This window comes from Dendropsophus ebraccatus, chromosome 2, assembly GCF_027789765.1.
Source record: "Dendropsophus ebraccatus isolate aDenEbr1 chromosome 2, aDenEbr1.pat, whole genome shotgun sequence".
Classification (NCBI taxonomy): Eukaryota; Metazoa; Chordata; class Amphibia; order Anura; family Hylidae; genus Dendropsophus; species Dendropsophus ebraccatus.
Genome location: NC_091455.1, coordinates 194,307,289 through 194,331,135, shown reverse-complemented (window position 1 = coordinate 194,331,135; position 23,847 = coordinate 194,307,289). Strand labels below are relative to the sequence as shown.

Genomic DNA, 23,847 nt, shown 5'->3' with positions numbered 1-23,847 from the left:
GGGGTTGCAAAATTATGATGGAAAGATTTGCCCAGTTTTCTGTGTTTTCAACCCACTCTTGGTTTTGGTTAAAAAAAAGGACTGACAGAGATATGTATGAACATAGCTTATGAATGTATCATTAGAAAAGTAAACTTTATTTAAGGATGTGTTCACACGATGCAGATCAGTTATAGATAATCCGCAGCCAATTTGCATCATGTAAACATTCCCTAATAAACATTTTTATTATTCTGTATGTGACTTTTTGCTATAGCAGAGTTAATAGGCTTTGCTGCGTAGACTGGGACAGGGTCATCAGGGGGTTACTGACAGCTGTATTGTACTGTTGGAGACATAGATATAGAAGGATAATAACATTATACGCACAGTAACAGCTCTGGATATATCCCGGCTGTCACTCCATGGTCTCTGAGGGGCTGAACTCCATCTCTTCTTGTGATTGTAGAAAGTAATGACATTTTTTACAGGAACTACCTCCAATTCATTTCAGCCGCCATAAGGCGTTCACATCTTGCTGTCGTTTCTACACAGACAATGCTCGAACATGGGGGGAGATTTATCAAACATGGTGCAAAGTAAAACTGGCTCAGTTGCCCCTAGCAACCAATCAGATTCCTCCTTTCATTTTCCAAAGAGTCTGTGAGGAATGAAAAGTGGAATCTGATTGGTTGCTAGGGGCAACTGAGCCTGTTTCACTTTACACCATGTTTGATAAATCTCCCCCGAAGTATTCAAATCAATGTATTGCAGGGGCTGCCTGCTGCAATACAATGCTATTATAATAAATACATTATTGTAGTTCTTCAACATGTTATATATATTTTTTTTATCTCAATCTAAACTTTAAAATGACACTTGAGTGAGTCCGCTCTTCACCCAAACATATGGTGAATATTCGGAAGCCGTCTGTCCCGAAATTTGCAAATCCATCAAATTTATACAAGATTCATGCAGACATTCCCTTACTGATCTGATTATTCTGTTTAGGTCCAACCTACTCATCACTGATCTCTGCCACCCTGTATACGGGGAGGTTACGCAGTACTTTTTATTATACGGCTTCAGCCTGACTTACAGTATGTGCTTGTCTCTTGCCAGTCTCCCCCACAGTGCGAACGTACAGAATCCGTCTTCTGAATGAGACTTAAGACATTAATTGCAAGAGCGGCTGACAGCTTGAGAACTGTAAGTGTTACCCTTCCTTCTCTCTGCCACCTACTCCTAACTTTGCTGTAAAGCCTTCAGTACTATTCAAAGTTACTAAGAAAAGTAATTGATATCTATTTTCTTCTTTTATCATGTCTTTTTAACAGGTTTAAAGGGGTACTCCGATAGGGAAAAAAAAATCCTTTCCATATTAACTCGTGTCAGAATGTTATACAGATTTGTAAATTACTTCCATTTAAAAATCTCCAGTCTTCTAGTAATTATCAGCTGCTGTACGTCCTGCAGGAAGTGGTGTATTCTTTCCAGTCTGACACAGTGCTTTCTGCTGCCACCTCTGTCCATGTCTGGTCCTGTCCAGTAGAAAATCCCTATAGAAAACCTCTCCTGCTCTGGACAGTTCCTGACATGGACAGAGGTGGCAGAAGAGAGCACTGTGTAAGACTGGGAAGAATACACCACTTCCTGCAGGACATACAGCAGCTGCTAAGTACTGGGAGACTTGAGATATTTAGATAGAAGTAATTCACAAAGTTATATAACTTTTTGACTTCAGTTGATGTGAAATATTTATTTCCCCCTTTAATTATTCAAATGTAATGTTTGTCTTTTTATTCATTTGTTTGTCACCAAACTTCCACTGCCAATGTGTGTCCTTATAAAGGGTTAAAAAGAAGTTTTATCTGGAATATTAATGTATACGACAGGGATAGAATGAGGTGGGGAGTCAGTTGCTTTTATTCATCTTAATGGCTGCCGTGTGGTATTAAAGTTCCCTTTAACTGCTACAAAACTACAATCCCCATCAAGCAGAGTCAAAGAGTCAAAGCTGCTTGCATTGATATGTGCTTTGTTCACTCTACTCTCTGATTCTTACATAATTTGGTCCTAATGTGAGTCCTGGGGGTATGTGAGTATTAGTAGACTCAAGAAAGTTAAAAGGGTTATTCAGCACTACAAAAACATGGCAACTTTCTTCCAAAGACAGCACCACTCTTGTTTCCAGTTTGGGTGCAGGTTTTGTAACTAAGTTCCATTGAAGTGAATGGAACTTAATTCCAAACCACACCTGGACTGGAGACGAGAGTGGTGCTGTCTCTGGGAGAAAGTGGTCATCTTTATGCAGAGCTGGAAAACCCCTTTAACTGCTCTAAGTGAAGTCATAGATAGTTATTGTGGATAGCTTGTGTGGAACAGTCCATGCAGGAAGTTCTGGCAGAGATGATGCCCCCCCCCCCATTGGAGCACAGAAACACGTGTAATTTCCAGGGGGGGTCACTATAAGATCACATATCCTAACTAAACGAAAGGAGACCAGAACATTTCAGATAGGAAGAAGCAACTAAATAACGCTGGCTGAAATACTGTATATATATATATATATATATATATATATATATATATATATAGTCTGGCTAACAGCATGAGTAATAGAGCAGTGCTGTATCACATTATACTCTACAATGGGCGACCATAAACCCTTTATCTCATTCTTAAACATTTTCCTCTGTGTTTTACAATGATACAAAGGGACATTTATACAGTTGTTGTTGTCATCAAATATTTGATGTCCTTGTCATTCACAATTGTTGCAAACAGTCAGGAAAGGCTCTCACTGTATCTATATAATGTAATATTCAGATATTAAACAGAGGCGGCTTAGTTCTATGTAAACATATGGGCACACCGGAATGTTTTCCTATGGGGCGGTATCACATTGCTCACTAATTCATGATGAGATCTCCCTTTTTTGTGTGTTATCTTTTGCTTGTTGTCCTGTGCACTGTATAAGGCAGGTTTCCTTCTAAAATTTTTATTAAAGTATTGTATTGCCCCCCAAAAGTTATACAAATCACCAATATAGACTTATTACGAGAAATGCTTATAAAGGGCTTTTTCCCTGCACTTACTACTGCATCAAGGCTTCACTTCCTGGATAACATGGTGATGTCACTTCCTGGATAACACGGGGATGTCACTTCCTGGATAAAATGATGATGTCACGACCCGACTCCCAGAGCTGTGCGGGCTGTGGCTGCTGGAGAGGATGATGGCAGTGTCCCTCCAGTGCCCTGTGTCCCTCAGTGTCCCCCTGCCATCATCCTCCCCAGCAGCCACAGCCCGCACAGCTCTGGGAGTCGGGTCGTGACATCATCATTTTATCCAGGAAGTGACATCACCACGTTATCCAGGAAGCGAAGCCTTGATGCAGTAGTAAGTGGAGGGAAAAAAGCACTTTATAAGCATTTTCCGTAATAAGTGTATATTGGGGATTTGTATAACTTTTGGGGGGCAATTAAAGATGGCCTGAACCTGCAGAGGTTCGAGTTCGTACGAACCCGGACTCTCGGCAATGATTCCCGCTGTCTTAAACCTCCGTGCAGAGGGTGGATACAGCGGGAGGACCGCCTGGAAAACCGGGATACAGCCACAGCCATAGTATCCCAGTTTTCCAGGCAGTCTTCATTGCCGAGAGTCCGGTTTTGTACAAACCCGAACCTCGGCAGGTTAGGACCATCCCTAGGGGCAATACAATACTTTCATAAAAATTTTCACCAGACTTAACCTCTAAAGAAATATTCCAGGAAAAAAACAACTTTTCCTCTGCTCCAAAGGAATGAATAACGAATTAGGTCATGTGCCATACCCCTGGCTCTATTCATTACACAGAAGCCAGGACCCGGTACGAAGATCGCCGGTGGGTACAGAGCTCGGACTGCCTGCGATCTCTTACTTTTTCCTTTTCCTGTGTATAAGGGAAAAGTTGTTTTTTCCTGTAATACCCTTTATAACTTTATCATTTTACACTATAGCCTAATGATGTCCATGCAGCCCTTGATGCCTGATAGTCGATCCGTGTTATTACTCGGTATTGCTCCTTTACACTTTATGATCGGGCCGTGTAATAGAACCCTAAGCCTTATTCTAGACTAATAAAAACTAGAAGCATTTATGCTTCCATATTAAGGACCACACCGTATATTTTCGTAAAACTACGGCCGTTGTACAACAGCCGTGATTTATACGGATATATATGTGCCATTGCAGCCTAGGAATCCCGGCCGGAGCGTATACACATAGTATACGCTTTGGCCGGGATACCTAGCGGCGCCGCAAACAACTGACATGTCAGTTTTCTGTGGCCGCTATTCATTGAATAGCGGCCACAGAAACCCATGTCAGTGCACACTGTGGAGTAAGCAGCTGCGGCGCAAGCTCTATTTTGTACTGTGGAGAGTTCTGATGCTTGCGCGCACGGATGCGCCCGCATCAGAACCCTGCAGCCCTAAAGATCATCAGGCCTGTACTGCAGTACCGACCGGAAGGATCTTTTCAAAGATCGGCCATTCCGTGATCCGGTCTCTTACTGCATGTGAACATAGCCTAAAGCTGCAAATCCCGGCCTGACTGTAGATCTAATGGTACAATCTAATAGTATCATTGATCCCTATGATGCTTTGGGATTGCCCCTATATGAAACTGACCTGATTCTAATAAAACTGCAAGATACATTTCCCTATACCCCCCTTGTCGTGGATCCCTTTGGTGTCCTATGAGCATATTTTATGAAGATCATTCATTATTTATCTGTACATCCTCACTTGACTCGACGATCTATACGTTCATGTCAAAGAAAAAGTTTAGCCCATCTAATATTTTGCACTCATGTATTCTCTGAACATGTCAGTAACACTTGTATCACCAGCGGAGGCCATTTGTATTCACCATTTACTGCAACAGTCCAGAAAGCCGCCTTTGTCTATGTGTCTATTCATCGACGTCCTTTATTTGTTACAATTCATTGTAGTCTTTTGTATTTGTTCTAGAAACCCACAGGCAGAAACTTTTTCTGCAGATACCAGCCCTTTGTACGTCACCCTGCAACCTCTATAGTGTATTGTTTCCACGTACAGCCATAGGTGAAAGAGACAATCTACAGGTCTTATAACAAAGACTGCACTATAGTATAATATTCCTATAGAGATAGTGTAGGTTTCATGATGTCTCCTCTTTTCATGTCACAGCTGATGAGTAATTTCCCAGGGACAGCTTGTATTGCTTCATAGAGAGACAACAATTTCTCGGGCTGTGTGGGAGGGTTAATACCAGGCAGAATGGGAGGCAGCGTTATTGTGCAGCCATGTAATATGTGTCATCTATAGGTTGTTGATGGCTTCTTGTTGTTACTTTCACGCTTTTTGCAGTAGATATGTCATGGCTGACTGAGAGCGTTGAATACATGACGACCAGTGGCGGAACTACCGCCGTAGCAATGGTAGCCGTCGCTACGGGGCCCGCCGCATCAGGGGGCCCGGGACCGATCCTGTAATAGACCAGAGCGGGGCCCCCTGATATCCTGTTTAGCACCCGGCGGCCGATCGGGCCGACCGGGTGCTGCTCCTTCACTGTGAGTGCTCCTGGTGAGCGCTCACAGCTGCGATGTACACAGCTCCAGTGTCTGTGTAGCGCCGCCGGAGCCGGACCGCGACTGAAGGGGAGCCTTCCCGGGGATCTGGCATTCAAATGCCAGATCCCTGGGCAAGCGTGACCTTTAGCTGTGCGTTCGTCTTTAAGACGCACGTACAGCTAGAGGGAACGTCGCACCAGGTGACTTCCGGGCGCTGGGAGAGGGCGCCACTGGAACCTGCTGTGATCCGGTGAGAGGTGAGTTGGTTTATTTAATTTTTTTTCAATACTTTCACTGGGAGAGGGGAGGCTATGCTACAGAGGGGAGGCTATACTACATGGGGGTTATACTACAGGGAGGAGCTATACTACAGGGGGGAGCTATACTACTGGGGGGAGCTATACTACAGGGGGGAGGCTATACTACATGAGGTTATACTACAGGGAGGAGCTATACTACAGGGGGAGCTATACTACTGGGGGGAGCTATAGGCTATACTACATGAGGTTATACTACAGGGAGGAGCTATACTACAGGGGGAGCTATACTACTGGGGGGAGCTATACTACAGGGGGAGGCTATACTACATGAGGTTATACTACAGGGAGGAGCTATACTACAGGGGGGAGCTATACTACTGGGGGGAGCTATACTACAGGGGGGAGGCTATACTACATGAGGTTATACTACAGGGGGGAGGCTATACTACATGAGGTTATACTACAGGGGGAGCTATACTACAGGGGGGGGACTATACTACAGGGTGGTATTTATTTCAAAGGGGGAGCTATACTACAGGGGGGCTTTATTTCAAGGGGGGCTTTAATTCAAAGGGGGGCTATACAACGGGGGGGGGGGGGGCTTTATTTTAAAGGGGGTTTATACTACAGGGGGAGCTTTATTACCAAGATGGGGTATACTACAGGGGGGCTTTATTACAAGGAGGGGCATTATTACAAAGAGGGGCTATACTACAGGGGGGCTGTATTACAAAGATGGAACTATACAGCAAAGAGGGTAATATACGACACAGAGGCTGGACAAAGGGGGGGGGATATACTGCACAGAGGGGCCTATATTACAGAGGCTGCACAAAGGGTGGGCTAAACTTAGGACACATAGATGGACACGGAGGACCTATAGATGGGCTGCTTTGAGTGTTATATAGTTAGTACATATAGGCAAAAATGGGGCTGGCCTTACTATATGGTGACTGCATCGAGGGGCCTATTACTACATGGGAGCTGCACAGGGAGGCCTAACTACTATAGAGATGCACAGAATGGGGCCAGACTACTATACAGGGGCACAGAAGGGTCTAACTACTATATGAATACAGAACTATATGAGGGCACAGATGAGGCAGTATAAATATGAAGGATAATGATGGTGCATGAGTGAAGAGCCTAAAATGTTTGTCTGGCAGATCCTACGGGGATGACTTGTGACTGAGAGAAGTCCTCATGATGGCCGGGGCCAGATGGAGAGGAAGAGTCAAAGAGAGCAGCTCTGATTGGAGAAGACGCCCCCTGTGAGTCATTGACTCTAACTGCACTGCAATCACTTATGGTGTAGACCTGATATCTGCTGCTATAAGGTCACTGTATGAGGTGATATTGGTCTTTGTACAGTGGATTTAATTCAGTAGCAGTGGCGGTATTAGTCAGTATGTGGTGGTAATACTGACAAATGCGGGGGGGAGGGGGGGCAATCAAAAGTTTGCTATGGGGCCCAGCCATTTCTAGTTACGCCCCTGATGACGACCATCGCATCATGCAGCTTTTACACTCAAACAATATAAATGTTGCCTCCAGCCATGAAAAATTGCAGATTAAAGGGGCTACTCAGGAGAAAAAAAAAGTTTTCAAATTGACTGGTGCCAGAAAGTTATACAGATTTGTAATTTACTTTTATTTAAAAATCTCCAGTATTCCAGTACTAATAAGCTGCTGTATGTCCTGCAGGAAGTGGTATATTCTGTCCAGTCTAACACACTGCTCTTTCTATGGGGATTTGCTCCTGCTCTGGACAGTTCCTGTCACGGACAGAGGTGGCAGCAGAGAGCACTGTGTCAGACTGGACAGAATACACCACTTCCTGCAGGACATACAGCAGCTGATTAGTACTGGAATACTAGAGATTTTTAAATAGAAGTAATCTGTATCACTTTCTGACACCAGATTTATTTTTTTTTCAAGTTTAAAGATTATTTTATATAAATATGTCTTGTTATACAGCAATGTAATATATTGATCTGATCACACCTGTTAACTAATTAAAAAAAAAAAAAATTTGCATGGTGTCCAAACTTTTATCTTCTTTTTAAAAGTCACCCAAGCAGAGAGCTGTTGTCACACCCATGCCCCATATTTATTAAATACGCAGTTAGTTCGAGCAGCGAAGTCATTCTCTTCTGGCGTCAGGTTGGGTAGATTACATGCCAGATTTGATTCAATTTGAGATATTTTCCAGTGAGCGCTTGGCACTCATTGACGGCTATTCACATGCCAATTATGTGCAAAAACAGATGTGAGAGAATATGAGTTCCATCTCATCTGGGAAATTCTGGACGCTGTCAGAAAACAACAACTCGAAAAATATTTGGAATTACCATCTAGTCTTCATCCTGGATACATTCTTAGTTTTTGGAAGTTTTTTTTAAATTTTACAGTTTATATGGATCTTTACTGATGCTTAACAAGTAACGCCACACAAAGATTGGCTATAAAATACAAAGAACAGTTGCTTTGCATATGGATAACATTGATCCTGTCTTTCCAGGGTAGGATAGGGTGGCCTATCCCAATGAATGCTTAAAGGGGTATTCCACTTAGGTAATGTTAAACATGTTGTACATGTTGAATCATACCCCCTCCTGGAGATGAACAATTCATTCCGCTGCAAACCATGTCATTTCTGTCTCCTTCCCCCAGTTCTTAGCCTACTGCTTTCTGCTGAAGACACAGAAAACTGTGTGTGAGCTGTTCTCTTTCACGATGGCTCATGTAAAAAGCTCCCTGGCCATCTGTCTCTGGAGGGTTAATCTGAGGTCACATTGCTGACAACCTCACTGTGAATAACCCTTCCAGCATTACAGAGTGCAGATACAGACGGCCAGGGACACTAATTAAAATGTGTTTACATGTGCTGTCTGAGAAGGGAGAAAGCAGCAGGCTCAGAACTGTGGGAAGATGACTGAAAAGGTGATAACAAGAATGGAATGAATTGTTAGTCTTTAAGAGAGGGGATGATTCAACATGATTCAACTTTTAAAAAGGCACTGTCGCTTAAAAAAATTGATTTTAATTGAAAATAGTTTTGATTAATTGAGGTCTGAATGTTCTCTATGCCACATGACTTATGCGGACTCCTAAAGTTTATGGGGCTGTTTTGTTCCTGTGTGCTTCTCTCCCCACTTGTTCTTAGAGCGCCACCAACCAAATTGTTTATGTTACATGTCTAAAGCTTTTTCAAATAACACTTTAAAGGCACACTTTAAAATCAGTGGGCAATTTGGGTAATTTGCCATAAATGTCTCATCCACCACAACCAATTCTTGTCATAGATGGCTCATCTGTTATACTCCCAATAAATTCCCAAAACATTAACCAGTGATACTCACCCATCCCCTCTGCTCCCAGTCCCCCCACTGGTCTACTTTATCTCCCGATTTCTGTGATGTCACATCACCACAGGAACTGCCCGCTTAACCAATCAGTGACTTGGGCGGGACTATGCTGTAACCACTCACTGGCTGAGCAGGCAGTTCCTATGGTGATGTGATATCACAAGAAATATGAGATAGAGAAGATCAGTGGGGACCAGGAGCGGCAGTGTGGTGGCTAGGCTGGACAGGGGCAGGTGAGTATCACTTTATTTTATTTATTACTTTATTGTTTATTTCGTTTACAGCACCCCCTGCTGCCCAATTTTTTTTTTTTTATTTCTTCACCAAAACCTAGTGACCATGATCTTTCCATTTTTTACTTGATCGTATACTGTTTTGTGGCACTCACAAACTTAGTCTGCAAAATAAATGTATACATTTAGGTAATAGACCATATAAAGTCACTAATTGACTATGTTCAGTCTATTAAACTCAATGGGCCAGCTGCCAGTACACTGAACCTTTTGCTAATTGACTGAGGTTTACTGTACCTCCAACATACTGGGGACACATGGGGATCTGAATGTAACTGAAAAAACTTTATATAGTTTGTATATTTTCACTAGATCAGGATCAGGTGATTGCGGTGATTCTGGCAGCTGAAACCCTAGACGATCAATTATTTTCACAAAGAGGAAATGCAGGTGGCTGAGCATTTCTTCTACAGTGGCCTCTACAGGAGGAATAAGGTATTACATGGACTTCATTAAAAACATGATTGTGTTGAGTCCTCCAGAGGGAAATGTCCACTTTAATGGCCGTGTACTATAGGTGAGGATGCTGTGTGTGACATCCCAATACCCTAACAGGACACCAGACCATCTCAACAAATAATTAAAAAAAAAAACCTAGTAGCATTTTTCTGGAAAATCATTTACGAGACATATTATATACAATAGAATAATCCCGTTATTTCACACATGCCACAATACAGAAAACCAGATGTGTTCGGTATGCACCGAGTTTCGCTTTTCTCTTCTTGGCCTGATTTCTCACATTTGAGCATCAGATTTTTCTTCCACATTTGGACACGTCGGATTGTATTGTCTTTACAGAACACGACAAAAATGTCCAAGGTTTTTTTTTTTTCCATGCTTTATGAAGGGTGATGTTACTTCTTGGCAACGCATCCCCTCAGCAATTCCATCTGTGCTCAGCATTATCCTTTTTTAGTTATTTAACCAAAAATAAAATTGTTTATATGCATACTTCCAATATTCCTGTATGAATCCCAGCTGTGGGGTGTTCCGTTTCGTCAATTTATTCGTCGTGTTATCGGCGTCTGCTGAGATAGCGATAGGTTTATAGCAGGATACGCCACATGAATATTACACTAGGTTCGTGATCAGTGAATATAACATTAAAGCAAAGAGTTCCAGCAGTCGGCTTCACGCTACGGGGCTGGACACATCCCAGGAGACACTGCGCTGCTGCCATGTAACTTTCTGAGTTCATTCCTGGGCTAGTCAATGCGGTCATAATGTGCAAACAGCATTTCTATTATATTACCATAAAAAATTATTACCTTTAAAGGGGTTGTTTCATCATTCCAATCGCTTCGTAGAGTGAAGCCAGCCCGGCAATCATCTGATTAATGCAGTGTTATACTGATATAGTGATATACTAAATGTATTTCACCCCTTGTCAAGTATGGAGAAGACATAGGAGCTGGGCATGCTCCACACATAGCAGACTTTGGCTGTTTAGCCACTTAGATGCTGCAGTCACTAGCGGCTGTAGCAACTAAATCACTAGGTTATGTGCGCACACAGCATCTAAGAGGTTAAACAGCCTACATGTGCTGTGTATGGAGCATGGTCAGCTGCTAAGTTGATATATATACACATAGAGCAAGCTCAGGAGCTGTACATGCTCCATATACAGCAGATGTCAGCCGTTTAAAGGGGTACTCCAGAGAAAAATAATTCAAATAAACTGGTGACAGAAAGTCTTACAGATTTGTCTATGACTTCTCAAGTTTTCCAGTACTTATCAGATGCTGTATGTCCTGCAGGAAGTAATGTATTCTTTCCAGTCTGACACAGTACTCTCTGCTGCTAACTCTGTCCATGTCAGGAATTGTCCAGAGCAGGAGAGGGTTTCTATGGGGATTTGCTGCTGCTCTGGACAGTTCCTGTCATAGACAGAGGTGGCAGCACAGTGTCAGACTGGAAAGAATACACCACTTTATGGCTTGTGGTTCATAGAATGGGGGGGATAACAAAAAACTTTGTTGGTAAAAGTTGCTGCATTCGGAAGTGGATGAATTACTTATTTTACTAAATATATATTTTTTGTTAATGTAGCATCCAGTAATCTAGAATTTTTAGTATCAGGTATATAGGTATATAATCCCTAATCTATAATTCCCCATTAATCCAGAATGTTTAATGACACCTCGCAATAATGTTGGAAAAAGATGATATTACTGTATATATCACCATAACTAGGTTAGGCTATGTTCCCACAATGTCATTATTTGGGAGTTTCATGGCCGGGTTTTTTTTTGGACGGCTGTAATTTTGCAGCCAAACATAAAGGTTTTTTTGCAAGTTACAGTCATAATTTGCATAAACCATTAGCATTTTTTCACCAAAGTTATGGTTGCAAAAAAAAAATAAAAAAAATGGCTGCAAAGCACCCCCCAAAAAAAGTGGAAACATAGATATATAGGGACTATTTTTCAATAAAGCTGTGAAAATCACAAAAAAAAAAGTAGATCCAGACTCTAAAGTCTATGATACATTTGTGTAGGTGGAGTACATGCTGTGAATATCTCAGATCTATGTGTTAGAATATAAAGAACGAGGCAAAAAAATTCAGTTGATCGGATGGTGTTTGCATTTAGTCATAATTGTTTTTATTCCTCTGAGTATAAGGCTGAAGTGGTGTTAGTTTTTGTGTAAATGTGAACCTGTTATTATCATTCCTGTGGCCTTCCAATTGTGAAAAAGAGGGAGTCGATTCCTGCGCTCCAATGGTAACCATCTGTAACCACAACACGGTTGTATACCGCCTGGATACACTCAGATCTGTCATTTTTCATTGCGTTATATTGTTTAGCCAATTTTAAATTTTAGAATTGCTTTTTTTTACTAAAGGAGTAGTCTGTTGGATTTAAAATCCTGCAGAAGGCAGGGGGAAAACTGATTTTATAATTCGTCAGACTTCTCCTTTAATATCCAAAAGAAAGATGAGTAGGAATTTTACATCGTGTCAACCATATATGGATAGATATTTTTCTGTAATCACTATTGGCATGGATATGAAGGAGGGTTTACTCTGGCTTGAGGTTCATCACCCCCTACACTTTTTGACGATTGACGAGATGTGCTATTTGGAGATGTGCCCATCAGTCACAAAATCCATCCAGATAAGAGTAGACCTGATTGGCTCTACCACCATCGTTGTCTCTATATAGGACTCTTAAGGTGGCCATACACCTTCAATAATTAACGATTGTTCGGCTGTCAGTTTATCTCTTTATGAACTAAGAGGTCGGCTTGTGATTCTCCATCACGGAAGACCCTTATCACCACTGATATCATCTGTCGGTGGTGGTTCAGAACAGCCCCTAGACGCTAGACTGATAGCTGAATGCATCACGAGCGGAAGTGGCCTTTAGGGTCTTAATAGATTGACAGATTATCGCCTCAACAGACCAATATTACCTCGTAAAGTAGGCTTAGCGATTACCCAACCAATGAGCAAATGAGTTTGCTTGTTCGCTGGCTGATCACTTTCTTCTGACTTGCTAAAAGTTCATCATTCATTGGCTGAATATCTCGCCATATTGTCGTTGACAAATGATGAAAGGACATGGTGACCCGGATCATCCATCAATCATGTAGCACTCAATACATGATAGTCCCGCCTTGTTTTAGGCTTTTTAATCAAGTACCGATTTTTGGGATCAGCCCACATTTACAGCTCAGATCAGGCCATCTAAAAAGCAACTCTCTACCTCAACCCTATGCAACCTGATGGTTGCCATATCCAGGGAATGAATGGAGATCTGGTGGCACATGTTTTATAGCAATAGATACTTTATAAGAGAATAGAGAGAGATGCACGGCAAAAAAAACTAATGGAAGATTCCCATTTGGAATTATCATATCTCGTGTTTCTGGCCTGTCTGCCTTCCAGAAGTTCTCAGAAGATTTGCAATCAGCTTGTTACTATGAGATCTACACACATCTGGCCTCACATCTGTACTCAATGATGGGAAAACATCAGAACTCAGCTCCTATTCTGGAGATCCTGGAGCCGTTACCTCAACATCTGCAGATATGGCCAGCTTCGTCTGCGTAATGAAACCTCCACAAATACTTAAAATACAGCCAAGGCGAGATGTCATAATTTTATTGCATACATTTTATCTGTCAAAGGTATCTGGAGCGTGAAATAATGACCCACCACCATGGCTGAGCATAAAAACTTCTCAACTTTTTAGTGGTAAACCACAGTGTTAGTGAAGTCAACCACCCAGACCACATCCCCCCATAAACATATAAACCTGACAAGTAGTTCTGAGTTCAAAATGTGGTAACCCTGTCCGTAATCCATTGGTCTGTTGTGGTTATTTGGGAAGTTCATGGAATGCAAATTCGCTCTGTTCCAGAAAGAAGAATAGGCTCTGGTTTGGCTAGTATGACTTTCTTTCCATCTGGAAGAGAGCTTATTTGCATACTTCCCACGAAGCATTGAGTAAAAGAATTTTTTTCTAAACCACTGATCTCCTTAATAAGAGTCAATATCCTCTTCCACCATGTGAAGTCTATGGCTACATTCCACCATTTTTGGAACTACTTTGTCCTACTGGATGGCCTTCAAAACCAATGTTCATGTAAAACTTTGACTTCTACAGGTTTAATATCTCCTCATTGTCTTCATTGTTTAGTATACCAAGACATTTCTCAATGATTAGATCTTTAATTCTTGGGGGCATGGATATCTTCTGTGCTTCCCATGGATGAAGATGATATCTGCCCTTGAAGTTCTCCGAGAAGTCTTCCACCTTCGTTAAGGTTCTCTAAGATGGAATTGATTTGAAGTCATATATTTATTAATGGAGAACAGTGGAGGTAGTCTACAACCTTCTGATTTGTGTAATCTGTGGTCACACGGCATAACATAGAACAGGGAAAGGACATAAGGTCATAACCTCGCTCATCGGTGTGTGCGCTTACTCCCTAATGCACATGATGCATCATTTCTATAGCTGAAATCATATTCTGTGGTTGTAATTTGTGTATATGTTGGAGGCTTCCCAGGGGCACCCACGCTCCTCGGCTATACACAGCCTACATGGTTAGAGTCTGCTCACAGATGGGCTTTTCTTTTGTGTGGGTGCTGAAGTTAGAATAATGAATGTGTTACATACATCTGCCCTCTGTGAATATTGGTTTAAACCAACCTAGTCCTCTTGGGAGACTTTGATTGAAAAGAATGACAATGTGTCATGGAAGGGATGAAATAAAATACTTATATTCTCCATAAAGCTGGATATGATTTAGTTGTCTTCTGCTCACATTTGGGTCTATCATGGTATAGATGATGCAGGCCCAGGTATGTAAAGGGTCCAGGCTAATCTGCTCCCCATCTGACCCCCACCAGTTGCTGCTTAGGCACAATTAAATGTAAAGGCACAATTTAATGCTTAGCACTGTGCAAACCTGGTTCCCATTAAGGTGCCCCTCATTTCAGGTAAGTCTTTATGTCAGGGCCCAAGTTGTATAATACTGGTATCCTCATTTATGGCAGAGGGACCATTGATCCCCTTCAGGATGTAGAAGCAATAGCTGTCTCTTCTTCCCTTATTGTTATGCAGGGCCACATATGCAATGAGGCAAGGATCTTACCTTAGGTGACAAATTGCAGAGTCCCTGAGGGGCAGCATGTTCCACGGAGAGGCAGTAAATCATTTTTTGATCACTACCACTCCTCCTCCATGGGATGGGTCAAAACTAGTGGGATCTGACTACTGGGACCCCCAGTGACCTCCAGCTCGGAGTTGAGTGAAATTGATTGGCAGTACACACATGCGGCCAGTGCTCTTTTTATCCTCAAAAAAGGTTTGGAAGCCTCATAGAGATTCAATAGAGTGCTGGGGGTCAACTGACTCCCGTTTCCATAATGCTGGATGTCCTAGTGGTCGGACTCCAGCTAGTCATGCCCTATCCTGTGTGTAGAGGTCAACTTTGTACCCTTTATATTAGGAGAACCCCTTAAACACCTTGCTGTTGGGTTATTCCTAATTCTTATGATCGAATAGTGTTATTTGGGTGTGATCTGATAGAGGTCCATGTAATATTTTACCAACTTTTAGTAACTTTTTGCTATGTGTCTTTTTGGTATAAGGTCTTGGCAGCTGCTATCTAGAAAAAAAACACACTGGACACAAGGAAAATAAGACTGTGATGTAAGAATGTGAGGAAACTCTCACTCAGGGACAAGGCAAAGGTTATGGCTCCCACTCACGACTGCCAAGAAGTGAAGAAATATTTTTGATCATTATAAAATATCGATGTGTCTGTGATTTCTTTAAGCTGTACAAATTGTTGTGGTTGTGAAGAAGAAGAAGAAGAAGAAGCCAGGTTACTGTACTGAGACCTTTATAGTGATTAGTGTTGAGCAGATTTGAAGAATCGGTCTGCAACTTCTCTGATCCCGAACGCTCTGCATTTGACTCCCGACATCTGGAGAAGTTGGACGCCGCCCCAGGGCCGCCAGGAAAACATGGATACAACCTATGGCCTAGGGGTGTATCCATGTTTTCCAGGACACCCTAGGGCGGCACCCAATTCCTTCAGATGTCGGGAGTGAAATGCTGAGTATTTGGGTTCAGAGAAGTTTCTGAACTCAGACCGATTCTTCGAATCTGCTCAATACTACTAGCGATCATTTTATGTCTAGACCCATAACAATAACTTTGGGGCATTTACTACATTTAGAAGAAAAAAAAAGTTTAGAATCTTTCAAGAGTAGGATCCTTTACGAACTCTGTCACTCTTTATTCTTTACTGTAAGAGTGGTAAGACTATGGAACTCTGTCACACTCTGTCTATGGCTTATTGTAGCTTTTCATCACTGGGATCCCTCACTTCTGGGTCCGTGTGAAGTGAATGGGAGAGAAAAGGCTCAGCCAATCAGCTGGAGCAAGCTGTAAGCCATGTGATGCAGTCTAGCCAATACAAGACTGCTGGTGCACTTGAGCCTTTTCATGTCCCATTCACTTTTACTAGAAGACGCCAAGGAGGACGAAGACCTGGCCCGCCCCCTGCTGTGACAACATCTTCACAAAATGGCGCCCGGGAGAAGAGGATGAGGTGGACTTTAAAACGAAAATCGATGGAGTTGTTCTTTAAGGCAATGGTCATCTGTATCATAGGGTTTTTTTTGGCCTTCTTCTGGATCAACACTGTAGGTTGGATTTGATGTTATCAACTATGTATGTTATATTCAGCTGACTTACTAAACAATGATTGCTGGGCATTGCAGATTTAGGATAACTAGGATAACGTCAAATCCAACCTACAGTGTTGATCCACATGAAGGCTAAAAAAAAACAATGATACAGATGCCTATTGCCTTAAATTAAGGGGAGAATTTATATCCAGCCAACTCACAAAACAATGATCGCTGGGCATTGCAGATTTACTTGCAAAAATCTAGGAATGGATCAAAAATAAAGAAGTATATAGAGTTTGATGATACTTGAGCCCATCAGGTTGTGTTGGAATTCACATGTGCAGAATACAGAGACATAATACAGCCATGCAAATAAGGCTTAAAGTTTGCAAAAACCTTTAGACCAGCAAATTCCCCCGTCAGACGGCTGTAAGATTGGTTAAGATTCTTCTGGACCAGATCCAGCGGTGAACCTTTAGCTTTACCCATTATCCAGATTCCATGCCCGAGAGGACTCCATCACTTTCCATTTCCCTTTTTAATATATAATTGCAAATGTTCCCGTCTCTGCTCCACTGAAGGAGGAAATGGGTTTGTTTTACAATAAAACAATATATTACAATTGCCCTCTGCGGTTTTTGTATGGATCATGGCAGACGGTGGCTGCGTCGTCATCGAAGACGCCGAACAAGATTACAAGTCATTAAGGGAAAGTCAAGAAAAAAAAAAGTGTTTGCCTTAATTCAGACCCGTACGTAGGAGACGTTGTTTAAAACTGCAAGATTGGAAACAGGGCCGTGTAGGAGTTAAGAATGAAAGGCTGTGCGCAGCAACAAATGACTTCCCTAATGAAGAAAAACAATGTAAATGTGCAGGAAAAGAGGTAATTAGCTGCTAGCGAAACATTGATTAGCCTGGTCAGTAATGGAACGGAATGAAAGGGGAACTCCGAAAGCTGCAGTCCCCGGATTCCCTCCTCACAACGGAGATCAACAGTGCTGTCCATCACTAGAAGAGTATACGGCATATACAGTGCAGAAGGAATAAAAAGAAAAAAATAGAGGGGAGATTTATCAAACTGGTGTAAAGTAGAATTGGCTCAGTTGCCCCTAGCAACCAATCAGATTCCACCTTGCATTTTTCAAAGAATCTGTTAGAAATGAAAAGTGGAATCTGATTGGTTGCTAGGGGCAACTAAGGCAATTCTACTTTACACCAGTTTGATAAATTTCCCCCAGAATTTCCACTAAAAAGTATTTGCCCCGACCCATTCGATTTCTTTTTTTCAAACATTCCAGATAATCCGAATCATATAAGACACCACAAGAAATAAGAAAATGCAGATTTTAAATGATCTCCCCATTTATTAACAATGAGGATTTATCATCCATGTGAAAAAAGTAACCCCCCCCCCCCAACCTAATAATTGGTTACACCGCCTGTGGAAGGAGTCAATGCAATTAAATGTTTAGGATAAGTTTCAGTGAGTCCTTCATATCTCTAAGGGATTTAATGAGATTTAAAGGGGTTGTTCAGGATAAAACAATGTTCATGTACAGTTAGATGTTTTTATTGGACGGGCATCATTTAGTAACAAATAACGGCCTAATATCAGGTAATATATATAATTACTATCCTCTCCCCCAACTTACATTATATCACTGCAGTACCCTGCCAGTGGCTATGTTGGCACAAACACTCATTGCCCCCATTCACCTACACATCAGGTGGCAGCTATGCTGGACAACCTGTTTATCCAATGTACTTGATTGTGCCAACACTTTTGTATTATATCACTAGTTAAAGGCAGTGGGATACAGAACAAGCCATATGCGAAAAACATTTGCATAGAAAATGTATCATGAAGTTGCTAAGAAACCTCCTCATGTTCTACAGAGACAATGCTCTAGAGCCCGAGGAGTTAAACCAATTATTTTGTTGATTAAAACCTCTTATTTTGCTGTCTGGCTAAGATTCCTTGCAATTTTAACACCCACATGAACTCCTACTTTGAGCTCGTGAACCTCAAAGCTGTTTTAAAAATTAGAAAATGTGAAAAATCTATGCCGTAGAGCGGAAGCACAGTATGAAACAAATCCCCATGAATATCCTTTTTTTAATGATTTAACAATAGCCTACAGTCCGTGTGACTTAGTAGGACTTACCACTGACCTATTGTAACGGCGGTCGGGCGCTCCGGTTGCCATCCGTTTACTCAACATCATGGCCTACTGTAGGTTCTCCAAGCTTCGGGACTAGCCGCATGTGTTCTCTCCCTTCCTCCATTTGTACAGTATGGATCCGACCACTGGGGAGGGGGGGCACCCTTCCCAGATTTAAAGGCTTGGAGCCTTAATTATACCCACCTGTGGCTTGGGTATATAAGAGGCTTTCTGCACATCTGCCCTGCCGGAGTGTTAAGGTCCTGCTATGTCTCTCTGTTATTATGCTGAATAAGAATTCCTGAGCTTTTGTACCCTATTCTTACCCTGCCCAATGTTCTTCTATTCTCTTTTCTGGTTCCCGTGTTCCCACTGTGGTGTACCCATACCCCAATATTCCTGTTTTCTGGTCCTGCACTCCCGTTTGGTCCCTGGATTCCGCCTGTCCATGTGTTCCTGTCCTGAACTGCTTTCCAAACCTACCCGTGTCTGTCTCCTGCCTCCATATGTACAGGGCAGTATTATCAGCTGCTGCTTGCCTAGGCACTAAGGCCCCTATTGCATCAGACGATTATCGTTCGCATAATCGTTAACGATAAACGATCCAAACGACCGCTATTACGAAAGACCTGAAATCGTTCACCCATTTGCATGGAAAGATAATCGCTACTTATGATCGTTCTTGCGGTCGTCTTGTCGTCGCTATTGTGTTCGTCACTACTGGGAACGACCGATTGACTTCTTATTCAATGCGAACGATTTGCGAACGAGCAACGATAAAAATACGTCCAGGTCTTATTAAGCGATCAACGATCTCTCGTTCGATCGTTAGTCGTTAACTGCTATTCAACCGAACGATTATCATTTAGATTCGATAATCTGAACGATAATCGTCCGGTGGAATAGGGCCCTAAGCCTGAAGACGCTGCCATCTTCACCCACCAATTAGCTTCATACCTTACCAGACCTAACAAATAAATACCCCCCCCCCCCCCCTTTTCGAAAAGACACCAGATTTACATTCAGGAGGTGGGAGACTAAAAAAAATTAAAACAAAAAAATAGTTGTTTCCTTCCCCCTGCTCCCTGGTGCTGTCCCCCTGAAAGGTGCTGTCCTAGGCACCGGACCACGGGTGCCTAGTGCTAAATACAGCCCTGCATATGTAGTGCAGGTGCTGTCGGTTGGCAATTCAAGTGGTTGCCACCCTTTGCCATCTGGTCTGCCTGTACCAGCTGCCATATCTTCCATTTGTCTGAAGAGGAAGTAACCTGGCAAGTCCTCCGGGAAACTTCCGTCCACCTATCAGGGTGAATTACCAGAATTTCTGTCACAAATAAGATTTATTTATCCACTGGATCATCTCTTATTATCAGTTTTTGCTGAAACAGGGCAGGCACTACCTGCTATGATGTTCTCCCACACTCAGAAGCACTACACTTTTTCCTTCAGACCAATATAATGTGCCTGCTTCTAATATTGTAGATCAGTCTCCTAGGTGAACTCCCTATGTTCTCCCAGCTTCACTGCTGTGATCAATAACACTCTCCATCATGAGCACTCTCTGCAAATATCCCCTGTGTATGAGACATTATAACTAAGAATTGAGCAGTTTGGCTCTCAAATAAGCAAAAGAACACTCCAGAGACACCTCCGGGAAGGAACAACAAAGCCAAGGAATATCTCCAGTCAAGGAAACCACCCAAGCAAGGTATCCATCCACAGACAGCTGTTTCGGGGTATTTGCCCCTCATCAGTGTGGAGTATGATTCTGGCTAGTGGGAACAATGCTGGTAAGTTCATGCAAAGAGACGATGGTTGACCTCAGGGAGATCAACCAAAAACACCACAGAGACACCATCACGTGTCTCGGCGTCAGTGTATTCTAGGACATTGCCCCCTGAGAAATCAAATATGCAAAAGAACACTCCAGAGACACCATCACATGTCTCAATGTAGTGAGCTAGCCAGTCCTTCCCTCCGGGAAGGAACAACCAAGCCAAGGAATGTCTCCAGTCAAGCACTAATAGGCAATGTGCTTTTCAGTGAGTGCAGAGATTCTGAGCAGTTGCAGACAGTTAATTAGCCAGGTTATGCTAAATGGGGAAACTGATATTTCTAATGGACAGAGCTAATATACTTCCTTCAAACACGATACTGTGCATCTTTGCTAAAAAAAAAAAAAAAAATTACTTACTGTGTCTTTTAAACATGTTCTCAGAAGCACTGTGGAACATCCAGGTGGTCATGAGTAAAATTGAGGCTATACTTTTTTTTTACAGCAGCAGTTTACTTCATTGTGTCTTTCTATGAATACCCTTCTTGTTCGGTGTCTTTCCAATAGTAGATACACGGACAGATGTTTTTATAATTTTGTCCTGCAGGTCATTTGCCATTCCCCTTATATTCTTTCTCACCTCTTTCAAGAATGAGCATTGTTCTCTTAGACCCATCCTCACAGGACGCCCACTCCTAGGGAGAGTAGTAACACTCCTGAATTCTAACTGTGTAATGATTTATGCTGTTTATGGCAACACTTTTGTATTCTTTTCTCTACATCACATGTTTTTTTGGATAAACGATAACAAGTTGATTGCTAGGGGTTCAACTGCCAATCCTGAGAAAGGGGAGAGATTCACAGGTTAGTAAAATCAAGGTTATACTAAATTTCCTCCCTGCACCATGTATGTTTACCCAGTGTGCTCAGTATAAGGCATGAGCAGTACAACTGCCTGTGTGTTGCTGGTTTATGTCCATGTTTATATATATGACCTAATTTTATTAGTAATCAATGCAGAAATCCAGTAAATTCCAAAAGGTTCCCTTAATTTTGTTCTTGTAACTTTTTCTACTTGGATTAACACAGTAGGGCTGTATTTTTGGGCTCCTTTTTATGAAGCACAAAATTGTTGTTTTATGCAAAAAAAAAAAAAAAGGTCAAAGAAATTGTGTATGACTATAGATTTTTTCCGAGGGTGAGTGTACAGTATGTTCAGATTGGTCCAAATGTTACTAATCAGCATTCATTTAATTATTGGATACAGTCCTACTTATCAGTTGCTGAATTTCCTACAGGAAGTAATGTATTCTTTCCATTCTGACACACTGCTCTCTGCTGCCACCTCTGTCCATGACAGGAACTGTCCAGAGCAGGAGACGTTTTCTATGGGGATTTGCTACTGCTCTGGACAGTTCCTGACATGGACAGATGTGGCAGCAGAGAGCACTGTGTCAAACTGGAAAGAATACACCACTTCCTTCGGGGCATACAGCAGCTGTTAAGTGCTGCAAGACATGAGATTTTTAAATAGAAGTAAATTACAAATCTATATAACTTTCTGCTACCAATTGATTTAAAAAAAAACTTTCTTTTTCTCTGGAGTACCTCTTTAACTCATTAACGACCGTGGGCGTATATTTACGCCCTGCGGTTGTTAAGGGAGTTCAGAGCGGGGCCGCGCGGCGACCCTGCTCTGAACCGCCGCGGTCCCGGGTGCGACATGTAGCCTGGGACCGCGGCTATTAGCGGGAGCGGTCCCATCGCCGTGCCCGCTAGTTAAGTAATCGGAGGCAGCTGTCAAAGTTGACAGCTGCATCTGATTACTTGTATGCAGCCATCCCTGGTGTCTACTGGCAGAAATCACCCCCCCGGGATGTTGTCGCGGAGGAGCATTCCCCGTGTCCTTACCCGGCCGGGGCGCTGATCCCGGCTCGGCACTCGAATGCTTTCGGCTACAGCAGCCAAAAGCAAATGAGTGCCGATCTCATTGATCTATGCTGTATACTATACAGCAAAAATCTCTATGAGAGATCACAGTGTATATACTAGAAGTCCCCCAGGGGGAATAACCCTAACCCCAGGGGGAATAACCCTAACCCCAGGGGGAATAACCCTAACCCCAGGGGGAATAACCCTAACCCTAAGGGGGCTTCCAGTAAAAGTGTAAAATAAATAAATAAAGTGTTATTATTAATAAAAAGCCCCTCCCCTAATAAAGGTCTGAATCACCCCCCTTTTCCCATGTTATAAATAAAAATAAATAAATAAATAAACTTGTTTGGTATCGCCGCGTGCGTAATCGCCCAAAATATTAATTAATCACATTACTGATCTCGCACGGTAAATGGCGTAAGCGCCAAAAAATCCCAAAGTTGAAAATTGCGCATTTTTGGTCGCATCAAATCCAGAAAAATTGTAATAAAAAGCGATCAAAAAGTTGTATATGCGCAATCAAGGTACCGATAGAAAGAACGCATCATGGCGCAAAAACTGACACCTCACACAGCCCCATAGACCAAAGGATAAAAGCGCTATAAGCATGGGAATGGAGTGATTTTAAGGAACATATATTTGTTAACAATGGTTTGAATTTTTTACAGGCCATCAGATACAATATAAGTTATACATGTTACATATCGTTGTAATCGTAACGACTTGAGGAACATATATAACAAGTCAGTTTCACCCCAGGGTGAACGGCGTAAAAACAAATACCCCCCAAATAAAAGAAATGCGTTCTGTTTTGTTTTTTCAATTTCACCACAAATTGAATTTTTTTTCTGGTTTCGCAGTGTACTTTATGCAAAAATTCATTGCAAAGTACAGTTAGTGGCGCAAAAAATATAAGGGCTCATGTCGGTTTCTAAGTGGAAAAATGCAAGTGCTATGGCCTTTTAAGCACAAGGAGGAAAAAACTAAAACGCAAAAATGGAAATTGGTCCGGTCTTTAAAGGGTTAAACCATACTTATCATTTGGCAATGGCGGCAGGATACACACAAACACACACACAAAAAAAAAATCCTGCAGGTATGCTCTCTTTTCTGACACGAGCTGGGCAATGAATGCCCATAGACTGTATTGTAAGTGTATTACATCCTTCCCCCTGCCACCAAATGATAGGTACACTTTAAGTGTGGCACTACCCTCTATAATAAGTGTGGCACTACCCTCTATAATACGTGTGTCACTACCCTCTATAATACGTGTGGCACTACCCTCTATAATACGTGTGGCACTACCCTCTATAATAAGTGG

At 42.1% G+C, this 23,847-nt stretch overlaps 1 long non-coding RNA gene across 1 annotated transcript in view; it reads left to right on the top strand.

Annotated features, from left to right (window-relative positions):
- Positions 1 to 1,027: 1,027 nt before the first annotated feature.
- Positions 1,028 to 23,847, top strand: part of LOC138783810 (uncharacterized) — a 118,134-nt gene continuing 95,314 nt past the window's right edge. Inside the window, exon 1 of the long non-coding RNA XR_011361757.1 lies at positions 1,028 to 1,188. This is a non-coding gene — a long non-coding RNA (uncharacterized lncRNA). The remainder of the gene's footprint in view (positions 1,189 to 23,847) is intronic.